The sequence below is a fragment of the Papilio xuthus genome, unplaced genomic scaffold, assembly GCF_000836235.2.
Source record: "Papilio xuthus unplaced genomic scaffold, Pxut_1.1 DF826115.1, whole genome shotgun sequence".
In the NCBI taxonomy this organism is placed as follows: domain Eukaryota; kingdom Metazoa; phylum Arthropoda; class Insecta; order Lepidoptera; family Papilionidae; genus Papilio; species Papilio xuthus.
Window position 1 is genome coordinate 5,130,548 of NW_013532534.1, and position 15,112 is coordinate 5,145,659.

General features: G+C 31.7%; 1 long non-coding RNA gene across 1 annotated transcript; it reads left to right on the forward strand.

The window, feature by feature from the left end:
- The first annotated feature begins 12,723 nt into the window (after window positions 1–12,723).
- On the forward strand, window positions 12,724–14,035 carry LOC106123367 (uncharacterized). The gene is made up of 3 exons (XR_001228159.1): window positions 12,724–12,738; window positions 13,739–13,760; window positions 13,868–14,035. It is a non-coding gene; the product is annotated as an uncharacterized LOC106123367 (long non-coding RNA).
- Window positions 14,036–15,112: the final 1,077 nt, after the last annotated feature.

Sequence of the window (15,112 nt, forward strand, 5' to 3'; positions counted from 1 at the left end):
AATTTAAATGGATATTTATTAAAATCAGTGTAGTAGAAAACTTATTTGTAAGATAATGTTGCAAATGGGTTCCTATTTGATACATATTATGTTTTCGGACGTTTCGTTTTTTGTATGCATGGTCCGAAAATCTAGTCCATTACTAGAGAGTTCTAGAAAGATCCTCCATTGGTTTCAGAGATCAAAAATCTTTGTACAAAACATATCATCATCCCTTTCATTATCTTTTACAAACCATAGATATGTTTAAAACAGGGATTTTGGTGTCAGAAACCCACGACTAGGCCATTACTAACTAGAGTATACCGAGGGCAGAAAGCATGAGGAAACGGCTTAGTAGCTATTGTTGAAAGAGACTTTGTAAATGTGCAAAATGTAACTATGGATTAAATATTACGCAAACATGTATAATAGATGTGGTTAGATCTGGGATTTAGGTTAGAAAGACATAACAATGTGTGAATGATGCCAAATATTTATACTTCAATTTTAGGATCCAATTACTCTGCTGACGTAAAGCTGGAATGTTATCTCGGCCGCACAATGGCATGTCATTACGGTAATAAACGTTTAGTTCGCGCGAGAGAGGTTATGAGTTGCCATACTCAAATAATATCTATGCTATACGCATATTTTGAATCGAGCTAGTTTCAGTGTGTTTGTACAACAAATAACTTAAACAAACATCCTTTTGAAGTTGTTTATGTTTTTAATATTTCCACGCCAGCGTCAGTTTTTTGTTACAATTGTCGTGGAATTTTCTCTTTCGTTATGAGTACTCGGGTAATAGTAGTGGTCGCAAAACCAGAACCGGTTTGGGGCAATATTGTTGCCTATAAACATATTTCGCAATTACCCCATAACTTCAGGCATAGAAATTTTATGTTTTTTAAAATGGGTAATCAGAAAACTAAATATTCACAGTTTTCTGCGTTTTTAATAAATAATTACGGGCTTTAATAAGACATACCTAAGTAAACGACCTGGAAATACCGCTATCGTGGCTTACAAAACGAACGCTCGACGCACAAAGTTTCGCGAAAAGCGCAGAGTCGTCGAATACCTACCGGCGAGACGGTGAAGATAGAATTTAGAGTTTCGACGTGATGGAATTTAAAGTTATGTGAAATTTAGTGAAGTATTTAACAAGCTGATATTTACTCTAATATCAGCAGAAATATGTAAATGAGGATAAATTATTTTTGTTTTATCTTTAGAGTAAAAAATATTATATCAAAACCAAATGAAACCATATGAAAATCGACGCGACTCTGTCCTCGCGGTATTAAAAAAATAATAATTAGAACCTTATTCTTTTAGACTATGTTGTGCATCTATACCTAATTTCAGCGAGATCCATGTAGCGGTTCTGGAGATACGTTCTAACAAACACCCATCCGTCCAGTCATCTATCCATCCAAACACTCACGTTTATCATTAATCGTGATACATTATGTAAATGGTCTTATGTAAGATAAGTCTGGTGGGTGATATTTAAAAAAATATTAAAATATGAAAAATAAACATTTCCTTTTATTTCTCGTTGTTATAAATATTTTATCTGTTGGATAAAGCGAACCAGCGGATTACGATTCACGTGCCAATTTCTTCGAATGTTTTGACCAAAGCGGCTTAACACAGATAAAAAATATTTTCCGTTTTTCGTTGTAAACATTTCAATCAATGCTGTCTATTTTTATTCTACAATTTCACTATTAAAGATCACAAGGTAAATAGCAATATCAATATAGATGCAGTACGGTTTTCAATTGGACTAAACTGTGTGGTAACTAATAGAGTCGTACTAAATTTTCAACACTCAATCCTAAATGAAAGATTTTTTATGCACATATAATGCTTTTTTTTAAGAAGCCGCGTGTAATGTAACACCTAAAAATATTACGATATATGTGGGTTGTGGGTAGTCAGTTAAGGTGCAAAGTTAAATGTACCCGCGTAAGCTTATGTCGGGATTAGACTTTTCAGCTGCTCGTGATGTGAGCGTGCGAACTTCGCCCAGATCTGACGCACTGTTACGAGCCATACAAAGTTCGCTTATACTTATGTGAATATCATTTCTTTACTCTTAAAACATACGTATCGTAATTATTTTAATCCTTTACATATTTATATGCGAATAGAAGTTTTATATTGTATATTTTAGTGATACTGGGTGATACTGATAATTACATTAAAATCTTTTTGTTTTAACAACTACTATTTTGTTTATAAATATTATAATGACAACAATATTATATGTAAGCAATTTAAATGTTACCAGTGTAAAATTTGCGTACACGTTAAAATATTCCATTTCCGAAATGATGGCAGATGCCGCGTCCGTGGAGGTATAATTTGCACACAATTGCACTAATAGAATACGTAACTGCATACATTGTGACGACAAGAAGCGCTCTCGTCCCAACGACCTACATTCTATAGAATTGAATTCAAATGCATAGGCAATAAAATTGATTTGAAGAATCTCAAGCGAGTTATTTTATTGTCGTCAATTCGCAACCTATCTATTTTGTTCGCACACAATAAAATTATTTTAGAATGGTAGAAACAAAATGCGGTAAAATGGTGAAAGCGTACAAGTAGGACAATTTACATACAAAAACATTTTTAAAAGTATTATGCTACAGAATACTCGTGAGCCATCAAAAAAAAACAATGACATCCTAACGTTATTATCAGCCAGCATTTAGTTAACAACTACACATGTTCGGCTTATTATTTTTAACTTATTATTAAATAACTAGAGCATAAATGAAAAACATAAAATTTGATTATTGACTTATACAATTAAAACAGATGCCCAGGCAATTATCTATTAGCGGGCAACAATATAATTAGTTGTTGTGGTGTGAAATTAAATCATCACATTATATAATTATCAAATTTGTATTGTGTTAATCAATCAATTGTCAAATGCCATAAAGTTAACATTAAGAAAATTATCGGGGTTTTTAAAAATAGTGCCAATAACCAATTATCATATGGAAAAGTTACTATGTTATCTGACATTTTGCAATTTCATTACTGTTTTATGAATATAGATTAAAATAACATAGAAATATCTAATTGTAAATATTTTTAAGCTTGTCAATAGTTTGTACGTTTAATACATAATCTAAAACAAAATTATAACCTAAAAATATAATAGGATAAACTTATTCATGAATCTGTTAAGGTAATGAAAGTTAATTTATCAAAGGTAAGAAACTCCCAAGTTATTTTGAAAGTAAATATTACTCCTAGCTATGTAACATTTCACTAAAAGCACAAGCGCCGAGAATTATATTCGATACTGAATAATTCATTTTGATAATTATTCCGGCGCTAAAATTATTCCAGCCATAGTCGCTTGGAACTTGCAATTTGCGGACAATTTAGACGTTGTAATTCAGCTTATTTGAATATTTGTCTATAATTATTAAGATGTCGGGGATGTGTAGGAGAAACTAAAGCATTGTGTGGGAGCTTGGGCTTGTGGCTATTGTGGAGATGATGTTAAACAAGTTGACACAATTGGTGATGCATTCATTTGAATATACCAAGTCCTCTAATAAAATTATTTGTGGTAATTTATTACTTTAGATTTACCAATGGCGTAAAAGGCGATGAACGAATTCGGTATCTTAAATTCTAAAAGCAATTTGTAATTGTAACTTGTGACATACGAGCAATAAAAATGTCTATAAAATGAACGAACACAGACCACTAATAGGATCTAACATTATTGATGACTATAAGGATATTGATAGCACTCAATGGCTTCCAAATGTGACTTCAATAAGACGTTCAAAAATCAATTAATCACTTTATCGAGTCACTACCAGTTATTTCCGAATATATACGGTTCATATCCTATATCAATCATCCTGCTTTAAACGTTAGAGTCGGTTAGGAAGGTATATGCTTTTAAAATGTCTGTAAAACTGTTCTGTCTCTACGAGTAAATAAATTAAGCTCTATGGTCGGATTTGTATGTTTAAAATAATAGTAACAACTAAGGCATGGTTTATTACCATAGTTATTATTGTAATCGCTGTGTTATAAAACTTTTACGAAGAGATAAAAATCCGATTGTGGTACACACGACCTTATTTTTTAAATATCTTTTATGGGCTATTTTAGTTTTTCTGAATTCTCTCAATACGAAACAGCTACTTTAAATTACTCGGCTTATGAAGCTACTAGGAATAGAAAAGAGTTAACAGCATTTTCTTGTAACTGTTATTAGTTATTGTAGTTACGAAAGGGGACGTACTAACCTCCTGCCAGGATACTGATTGATGTTAATTATAACCTTATATTTCTAGCATACAATAAACGATACACGTCTTTTCCATTATTCTATTGAGTAAAATACCTTCACGGTCACGTATAGCCTGTATAAATAAATCGGACATTAGGATAGCTCGACGTCGGGAGCAGGTATTCATAGCGTTAGTCACGTATTAGGTATTAGGGCGGGAGAGCATCGTTTACCTGCAACTGTGGTTTAGGGAATTCAGATTAGTCTAGTTACCTATAATCATTGATCGAACAAAGAAAATATAGCATATTATATATCGAGAAAGTACACCAAGACGTAATCAGCCTCTAAATCAGGACGGTTTTACTTTGGCAAAGTTTTGAAATATTCTACAATAAAGCCATTCCATCTTGTTTTACCGTCTTCTTTAAAAAGGTTCTAGTATAAATTTTGCATAAGTAGAATATTGAATTATGGAGTGTTAACGATGTCAATTGACTGACCTAATTTGAGTACAGCGATTTTTATTTCTTTTACAAGTTTTTGTACAATGTAGTAGACCGTAAATAGACATCCTACTGCCAGGTACGGGAGTTTAAAATGTATCGTAAATTAATACCGCAACTCTCATTAAGTTTCTTTATTATGAAACCATAAAAGCTTAATGTTCAATACATTAAACCTTGCAACGTAAAAGTAAGCTTAACCTGAATCTATTTAATGTTGAAAATATAATAACTTTGTTGGTTACGTCATTTATGCAAAAATTATTAATTCTCTCTACAGCATCCTTTGACTATTCGACAACGAGATTAGATTGATTTTTATTGAAAAAGAGACTTTTATTCAAAGTTAGGCAACTTTTAGTTAATGAATTTAATTAATAAAAACAAAAGGTTAGCATGGTATTGATATATGTGGAGAGATATGATCATATAATCAAGAAAGTAATGAGATTGGATGTTGATGGCTACAAAGGTAGGCTAGAAAGATTGTCGCGGACGAGAGCGAAAGCGTGCCCGTGGCCCCGTCCCGATGCGTTGGAGGAACAGAGAGGTTTCGTGGGTATGCCTCCGCTATGGAGGAGAATCCCACATAACTACCGCGTCCCCCCCGGGGCGCGGAGTATACATAAAGCATTCCTATCTCGAGAAAAAAAAGGCTAGATAGATGGAAGAAAATATGAATGTGGCTGTTAGAGATCTAAAGAAGAGTTGTATGTACTGTGTCGACGTTAGGGACAACAGCAACTGATCAGTTTTAGTTACTGAATTAAGAATGTTTAAAACAATTATCGTATCGTTTAATGATTTGTATGATTAGACTCATTACTTAAAATTATTATTTTCAAACTATTATTATTAAAAAATTGTTTCATTTATAACTAGAACATATATCGCTATTTCATGAATACATGTTTTGTCTATTAATGAATGTATAACACTTTAAGTGGCTGTTATTAATGCCACTCTATCATCATGAGTAATTAATAGTAAGTAAGGGCTTGTATCTACATTTTAACTATACTGTAGAACATAATGGAGTGGTATGGTTAAAATCAGAATGTACAACATATTCTGAATCAAATATTATTCAAGTGTAGCTAAGTGAATAATTTGTGATATCAATACAGTCACGCGTCGAAGTTAATTGATTAATTGTTAACATACTCGCGAGGTATTTATGTATATCGTATGTGAAACAGATTAAGTGGGTTGGAAATACACAAATTGTTTAATGATATGATTATGCCAAATGGCTCAATCTCAATTAATATGGAGTTTACATTTATCCAGTATTATTAAGTTAGTATACCATTAATAAAATTGAAATGCATGTATGTAATATTAAAAAAATCATTTTTCGTGAACACCGTGTATTTGTGTAGCTTGCGTTGACCTCAACTTTACTTTTTCTCCGGGTAATTTTCGAAACGGATGGACCGATTTTGACGGGATTTAAATTAAGCTATTTTTTATTTCCACACTTAAGAAGTTGCGGGCGACCGCTAGAATTGTAAAGTTTTAATTATAACTATATAAAATATTATTTTACATAAGTGTTTAACTTCTGTGAAAATCGAATAATATTTATTCAGACTGTCGTAATGTACAATTATGTTACAGTGTGTTTTGAACTAAACAAGGATTTAAAGTCCTTGCATTTTTGTTTAGCTTTCTAAAGAAAATGAAATGGAAACAAGTAATAATAGCTTCTACACTAAAGTACACTTGAGTTTGTACTTAGTACTGGTTAGTAATGTCGGCAGTCTGCAGAGCTTTTAAGTAATACAAAGTTGCATTCAGACATCTCTTCAGTCCCTGGAGCCTCCGCGATGCAGTTATAACATCAAGAATGCATGACGTTCATAAAAATAACATTAAATACATTTCTTTGTAGATGTATGAAGTATCAGTTTCTTGCGACAAGTATGATGTAAAGAAAACTTGTCGCATAATTCAAATTTTCGCAGTTCTGCAAATATAGTGGACTTAGAATATCTCTTGATGTAATTTATATCTCAGGTAAATATATAGAATAGAATAGAAGAGAAGAGAACAGAATAGAATAAACGTTTATTACCACACAAAAAAGAATAAATAAACGTAAGATATTTTTTTTTATATCATAAGGTGGCAAACGAGCGAGCGGCCACCTGAAATCGCTGAAGTAGCGAAGTGACCGTTGCCCATAGACATATACAATTGCATATGCGTTTTGTCTACCTTTAAACGACGGAGGAGAGGATGCACAGAAAGAAAATATTTTCCCTTCACATGCATCCTCTCATCCCGAGAGTCCACTTCCATTTCTCATCTAATATGAATACAAAAAATTAAGAACGTGGCAAAAGGTGGCTAACTCAGATGATACAGGGGCGACCTTAACCCTCCCTGAGCTGGTTTTCAACAGGCCCCTTTGCCCTCACATCATTTGCACTTATGTGGTAGGGTAAGTAAACTACATAATTTAAATAATTGATTTAGAAATATTAAAGATATTTTATGCATTTACATATATACATTAAGTTTATGAACATACATACTTATTAGTATAGAAAAGATTCTCACTAGATTTTCTTTTCGTAGAATATTCAAAAAGTTTTCTTGTGAACTTATGTCAGTTGAATGGATGGCCGCTCCATTGAAGTTTATTGCAAACTTCTGACTTTTAAGGTCGTTAAGCCTTTCCCGATCGCTATTTAGATAAAAAATACTGATCTTTTTTTACTGATTGACAAGCCTTGTTATTGAAATTGTTTTTGGCTTAAAAAAATATATTTTTTAGTATTGCCTTAGCGTACTGATTTGAAGTTTCGTCAGTAAAAACTAACGGTTATATAAAATTGTTATAAACAAGTAAAATGTAGTATAATTACTTTAATAGCGAAATGAAAAAAACATACAGTTGCAGGTAACGGTTCCATTTTTAATTCATTTGACGTAACGCGCAATGCATCAAATGTTCAATCCGATGTTATCTTTTGAAATATTGCGATTGATTTCAGTTTCCATTTAAATAAATGTATTCGTAAATATTCAGATAAAATGATATAGTCAACTTCGTTGATATATGTACAGAACTTGTTTAGAGATTAGAGACGTACTTCAGTTCATAAGGTATGGAAACCTTCTATTACGAAGCTAAGTTCATATATATATATCAATCGTCTTCGAAACGGAAGTACTTTGACGGGAAGGAAGCTGATGCACGCTGTTTTTATAAGCATAATCTGCGTAAGTCTGAATTTGACTTAACACGTTATCAAATTTAATAGAGTCTGTACAGATCTTGACAAAAAAGGGTGAACAGTATTCTATTGTTATGGGAAGTCGTTTAGGTACGTTACCTTTTCCACGTTGTATTTATGACCGACTGGCGTGATTTCAAAGTATCCACGAAAATTGAACTCATATTCTGCAATATTTTTTGTGTATTGTTACGAAACTTTTATATTCAATGAAATAGGACTTGTGATAAATTTAAAAGAAATACACGCCATTTATACTAGTAAAAAAAAGAATAAATTGAAAGAGGAATTGGAGTTTAATGCATACTCAGTTATCTCGGGTCAAGATCCTTATAAAGATAGGAATGACCCCAAGTGATCCTTTCTTAAATTATCAATTAACTCAGTAAGCTTGTGACCTTCTTCATTTGCCAATTTATCCTTCCCTCTTACACGAAATAAGGGTCCAGAGAGGCGGTTGACAATAATGTGGACAATGTCAATATTGTTATGTTATCGGTTGCTGGTAAGAAGACGACGCGAGAAAGAAGTATCACAAAACACCGCATGCCTTATATCGTTAATCATAAACTTTAAATTGAAAAGTAATGTCTATAAATAACGGTACGTTTTTTCCTACTTTTACAGAATTCATGACACATTTTAATATTCACAGAATATGTCAACTAATTACCAGTGAGTTTCAGACACCAAAAACACTGTTTAAAATATATCGTCATCCCTGTCATTATTTGTGACAAAAACAGAGATGACAATGCATTTTAAATGGAGATTTGGGTTTCGAAAACTCACGATAAATCTGTTATGTAGCCAGCAATACGATTATTCCAATGTAAATGAAGACAGAAATAATAATATCTATTAAAACTTATTACTTAGAAACTCCTCAGATGTTACCCTTGCCGACAATAACAAAATCAAATCGCAACATTTACAAAATGAGGTCCAGTTATTATGCGAATTTTATGTGTTTTGTTCCAAATTATTTGTTATAAATAAATTTTTATTTCTGTGTTTAGATTTCTTTATCTTACTTATTATATTGTATTTCATAGTTATCTATCAAATGTCAGCGATTTTAAAATAGCGTATTTTCTTCATTTTTTTGTGCTATGATTTATAATAATAAAAAAATAAATTCTCTGCATTTATGACACTCTTTTAGACTACTTTAAGTACAAATAATAAAACATGATCCTCTGTTTAAGTCGAAAATAAATTCTTGGTAAAAAGGTATGTTCTTGTTTTATTTCATAGTGACAAATATTTTTGTGGACAAACGTCATTCTCTTTAAATTATAATAAATAAAATAAGATTCGCCCCTGCTATTATTAATTAAAAGTGTAGATTCTTTTGTTTTCACTCGTTTTAGTTTAGTTTTAGTTTTAGCATATTTAAAAAGGCCCAGGCCTCATTATAAAAAAAAACTTGATCTTTTCTAGATGTGCCAATTTTAATATAATTTTCTTGCGTGAAATGTTATATAAAAGAATCGCAATAGCTTGTATAGATATAAAATATCAAAGGAAGGCAACAAATTAACAAGAGTCCAATCTAATTAAGACCGCGGCGTCCGTAGGCAATAGACGCTCGGTTTATCAACAGTATAAGTGAAACGCGCGCCATTACCGCCCTCTATTACACTGTTAAGGAGGCGAGACGGTACGGGATATTAATTGGGATGTCTAATTAAGTGATTACATTCTATGTACGAAAGTTTCAAAGATTAACATATCTTTGTTATTTCATTTTCTTTTTTATATCGGTCGGTATAAAGATTTAATTGTGTATTGCTTAATAAGTTTCGTCACTCTCCAATTAATATATTAATAAATGTTTATTTTTCATCTAATACTTAATCTGTGTTAAACTTAATCTATGAAAAAATAACGTTGTTATACTATGTCATAATTTGTGGTATGTTTAAATTGTGGAATTTATTTTGTCTAATTTATTACCGACTTCGTAACATAAATGTTAACCGGATTAAAGTAATGTTTTATTTTAATTAAGCTTAATTAAGTTGCAAGCAAAGGCAATTCAAGTAAAGATAATTAAAATGGAAAACGCTGACGAACAAACAACTCCTTCAAACATTGTGGCCTAAACTCACAAAATAATTTTATCAAGTTTTTCGCAGAATTTAAAAAATACGCGTAACTTTAAAGTCGCAGTTTAGACACAAATATTTAGAAGTTGATAATATTTAAAATCTACGATAATAATGCCCTTCATATCTTGATCTAAAAAAGGGTCTTGACAGACAGACGGACGGACAACAAAGTGATCCTATAAGGGTTTCGTTTTTTTTTATGAGGTACGGAACCCTAAAAATATTTTATTCAAAATACATATATTTTACATTTATAATATTAGAATGTTTATGACTTTTCGTTCCTTAAAACTATGTATATTATAATTTTAGAATATTACGAAACGCGTAGGTTTTGATACATTACAACAATACGCACTGAGTAGGTTGATAAAATACGAAGTTGTCAGCCGAATTATGTTCTCCTGACCTTTGAATTTTTTAGTCACTCTGTTATTTGTAAGTTTTTATTTATATTAAACATGTTAGGAGTTTTTAGAAGTTTCTATAACTGTAACAAGTACGACCTCTAGACTATCGTTTAAAAAAATAATATATTATTATTGTATCAAATATATTTAAACAACTTGACTTACATTTTTTCATAGCATTTTACTATAGATTTGACATATAACTTAAAATAAATTTCACTGTTCTTATCAATTAAGCGCTAATGGCTTTGGAAACCTAATCGAAGCTTCGCAAAGACAATGAAGCATCAATTCTGTATAATTTGTAATTATGATGCTTTCTACAAGTCATTCTTTCGGTTCTTAGAATCGCTCTTTGATACATTTTCCAATTGATATTTTAATTTTTATTTTCCTTGAACTTTTCTTACTATCAAATATCACAATAAAGCGTTTTATGACTTCAATTGCCTTTTCTAATAAATGAATATTTTTTAACAGTGAAATTTTAATAGTGGTAGAGCCCGCTTTAACATCTTCGCACGAATTGGCCCGGCTCGCCCGGTGAAATACCACGACCTCACAGAAGACAGGCGTGAAGTAGAAGCAATTCCGCGTTTCGTCTGATGAGTGTGCGCCCCGGAGGCCTTATTTGGTCTTCTTTCCCTACCCCCTCTTTTTCTTATAAGGAAAGTATGGAAAGTGGAAGTGGACGTTCCGGATGAGAGGATGCATGGTTAGGGAAAACATTTTCTTTCTGTGCATCCTCTCCTCCGTCAATTAAAGGAAGGCAACGCATATGCAATTGCGTATGTCTATGGGCAACGGCCACTTCGCTATTTCAGCGATTTCAGGTGGCCGCTCGTTCGTTTGCCACCTTATAATATAAAAAAATTCTCCACCTAGGAAAATAAATGTTTTTTTTTTTAATAGAACAAGGTGGTCCATTGCTGCATGATTTTTTGTGGGCTTTACTACTGTTAAAATGAATAATCTATTGTTTCAAAATTTATAACATTCTTTGTATGCATTGCGGTTAAGGGTTCTCCTACTGCCGAATGTTGCTACCATTTAAAAATAAAAACATGGACAGTAAATATTGTAAATACGGCGGAGTAGTTCACGAAGTGCATGAGTGACTCTGGCACTGCTATCTATGTAAATGTATGTACATTTACACGTGTACCGCATTTCGTCCCATGGGAAGTCGCAACACGCTATGTTAAATTATAATTTACGTGTAACGAAATTTTATTCTTCATGATATTATTACTTGCTATCAGTTTTCGTTTTAAATTAAACTTAGCCATCTATAGAAATAAGGGTCTATATACACGGACAGCTCCAAGCAGACGGCAGCGACAGTTTCAAGGAGTCGGAGTGCGGTTTTTTAGCGACGACAACAATATGTCTGTGTACATGAAAATCGATTAGCGGTCGCTAAAATCAGTTTAAATTATTGTTTCAATATGTATATGATACTCGTACAAGAGACGTGACTCCGTGGCAATCAATGTGTCGTAATGCTTCCCTTGATTATGACATGTTGGAAAAAGTTCCGTCAAATAAACGGGCGACTCATTTAGCTGATTTTATTGCTCATGAATTTAAATTTATCGCATAACTTTTGATGTAGGCCTTTATGAAATTGAAAAGTCGTAATTTGACGTCCAAAAAGTTTGTTTTTGTTACAAACGGGTCAAAGTTTATATGCTACTGAATTTAATTTACAAAAATATACAACTGAATTGATTTACTTTATAATTCTTAGTTTAAATTTGTTTGTTTTTAATTAAATAATGCATTTAAATGATTTGTTACCTACAAACATTAATACAGATTGTTTTTTTTATGTTGTTAAGTGCCTACAATTGTTCATAAAAAAAGTAAACCGCACTACATCCCTGATAACAATAAGTCTAGCTTCTTTTTATCTTCAAAGGTAAGTATAACAATTCACGGTGAGAACAGACAATTTTCTTGGCACATTGCCCAAAGAAGTAGAGCTTCGTGTTAATTTTAGTTTTTAGGTTATCGCAAAAATGTACCTCAGATAATTATCACGAAGATATTATGTACTTTTATTAGTATAATTTAATAATTAATTGTAGTGTATGCATAAACGTAATGTTGTTTGTCTCGAGCGTACACGCCATAAGTACATGCCGGAGAGAGGGGACGTCAGTCGATGTCAGACCTTTGGACCGGCAACACGTGTTGGTGAGTGAACGAGCCAAATATAACGCAAAGAATGCTACATTACTGATCAGCTCCTAAATGTCCCTATGGGGGGCTCCACTCTGCTCTAATTTAGCTATGACTAGGTTTTGTTCTGATTATTAGGTACATTGAATTCCTAGCAAATAAGTGCAGATATAAAATATATAGTAATAACACATTTTAATTACATTAAATAGTAGTACGTTTGAGTGCTTTCACTTTTATATATTTACACGCCTAATCTCACTAATAATATAAATGCAAATGTTCGGATGTATGGATGGAGGGATGGACGTTTGTTATAAAGTATTTCCGGATCTACATGGATCATGTTGAAATTTGTCATAAATGTAGAAGATAGTCTGGAAGAACAATAATAAACAATAATAAGTTTTTTTTTTATTCCACGCAGCCGGAGTCGTGGGCGACATCTAGAAGTGATATATTTTAGTACCCTGAAGTATAGAAATAAAAGTCCCAATAGCATGATTTTTACTTTTTATGGTAGTTATATGTTCTCAGGCAGTATCTTCAATAATGTTTTTTTAAAGGATAAAGTTAGAGCTTCGGGAATCGTATTTCGTCAAGATATGAAATACAATATAGACAACATATTGTAAATTTAATAACGTTGGTTTTCACAATTAAAAAATATATTTTATTATTAACTTTAGCTAGCAAACAGCTGATGTTATGATTTATGGAATTATTTTTTAAATAGAGTGTTCGTTTCCGGTTGAAGTGTGCTTAAGCTTTAGCATTGACAAGTTTCCGCTTGTTATAATAATGATGGCAAGCTGCCAACAGAGGGCGTCATTATTGCATTGCATTTAATTTTGCTCTTGTTATGAAAAAACTAAAAACAAATTCGCTACTGAAATTAGTTATTATGTAGGTTTAACTTAAGCAAATGAGAAGCTAATTCCTTTATTATGGTCCATTCTTTAGGATGACTGACTCTATGCAATGCCACTAAATCGCCATAAAAATGTTTTTTTAGCTTGTAATAAGAAAAAACTAAGGTGGGAATCATAATATAAAAAGGCTATTTATAATAATAAACATATTCCTTAGACTAATCTGTTACTTTTAATAACCGTATTCTTATTAAATAGGTCGTTTTTTTTAGGTCAAGTGCAGTATATCTACATCCTATAGCTGAGGAAACGACGCGTAAAAAGTTCTCCAAGATGTCAGACTACAAAGGCGGACAGGAAAATTATGCAACGTGCAGTACTAAACTACTAACAACTATGTCATACGAGTTCTTTTTCTTTGCCGGCCTAAAATATATAAATAAATGACTGTAAAATAGCACATATGTACAGTCAGCCCCATAAATATGTATACATTTACAAAACTTTGGAAATTTGTATGGGCCTTCGGTTTGTAAAATAGGAATTCGACCATGGCATGTATTCATACATACGTTTATATGAATTAAAAAAAAACAAAATGGAAAATTAGGTGTGTAGTTTTCAAACAGATAAACATCTTTAAAATCTGATTAGGTAAGACAACTTAAAATACAATAGCAGTTTTGAATATTTTTATACAAATCCCTTTTGCTAAAAGTTCGCTAATCTGTTTAGTTCAATATATAACGAAATATATGAACATCCATTTAACCGGCTTACTTTTACGATGTCGGTTATTTATTCATTTGATGTTTTATCATGATGAATTTTTTTCAATTTTACCAGAACATAGTGAATTAAAAATGTTTCGCAAAATTGCATTATTCATTTCATAAAGCACCCAACGACATAATAAAATTAACCGCTGCTCTATTGTGAACTTTTATTTTCAAGGAAGTTAAGGAAAAAATTCACGCGAATTTCTACGTATTTTCTCTGTACTTAAATCAAATTTATTACCATAGATTTCCACTGTTTAAACACTAGAAGCAAAATATATTTTCAGTCACTCTGTTTGAAGAAATGTGTATTAGAAATCAATGTAAATAAGAAATTGAAACAAATATTACCTTTATAAGCACTTTGACCTTTATAAGGCTTTAATCTCTGTATCACTGAAATTTTAACGCTTATCTTTTTAATTACATTCACACATTTTTATGGCTGACAATAAATGACATTGTCGGCCAGTAAAATGTAGAATTATAATTTATCATATCTATTGAGTTTTCTACTATTCAGTGACAACATCGTATAAAATATACGTAAGTAATGCCAATTTTATTAGTTTTTGTTTCGTTTTTGTTTTATTTCAATTATGTAATAATCTAATTAATTGAATTTAAATCACAAACAAGAATACTGTGTGCATAAAATATGAAGGTCGGTACCGTTGATGTTGGCTTCCCTGTGTTTGTAACTAATCAATAACATTGCCAATAGATGCACACTACGTA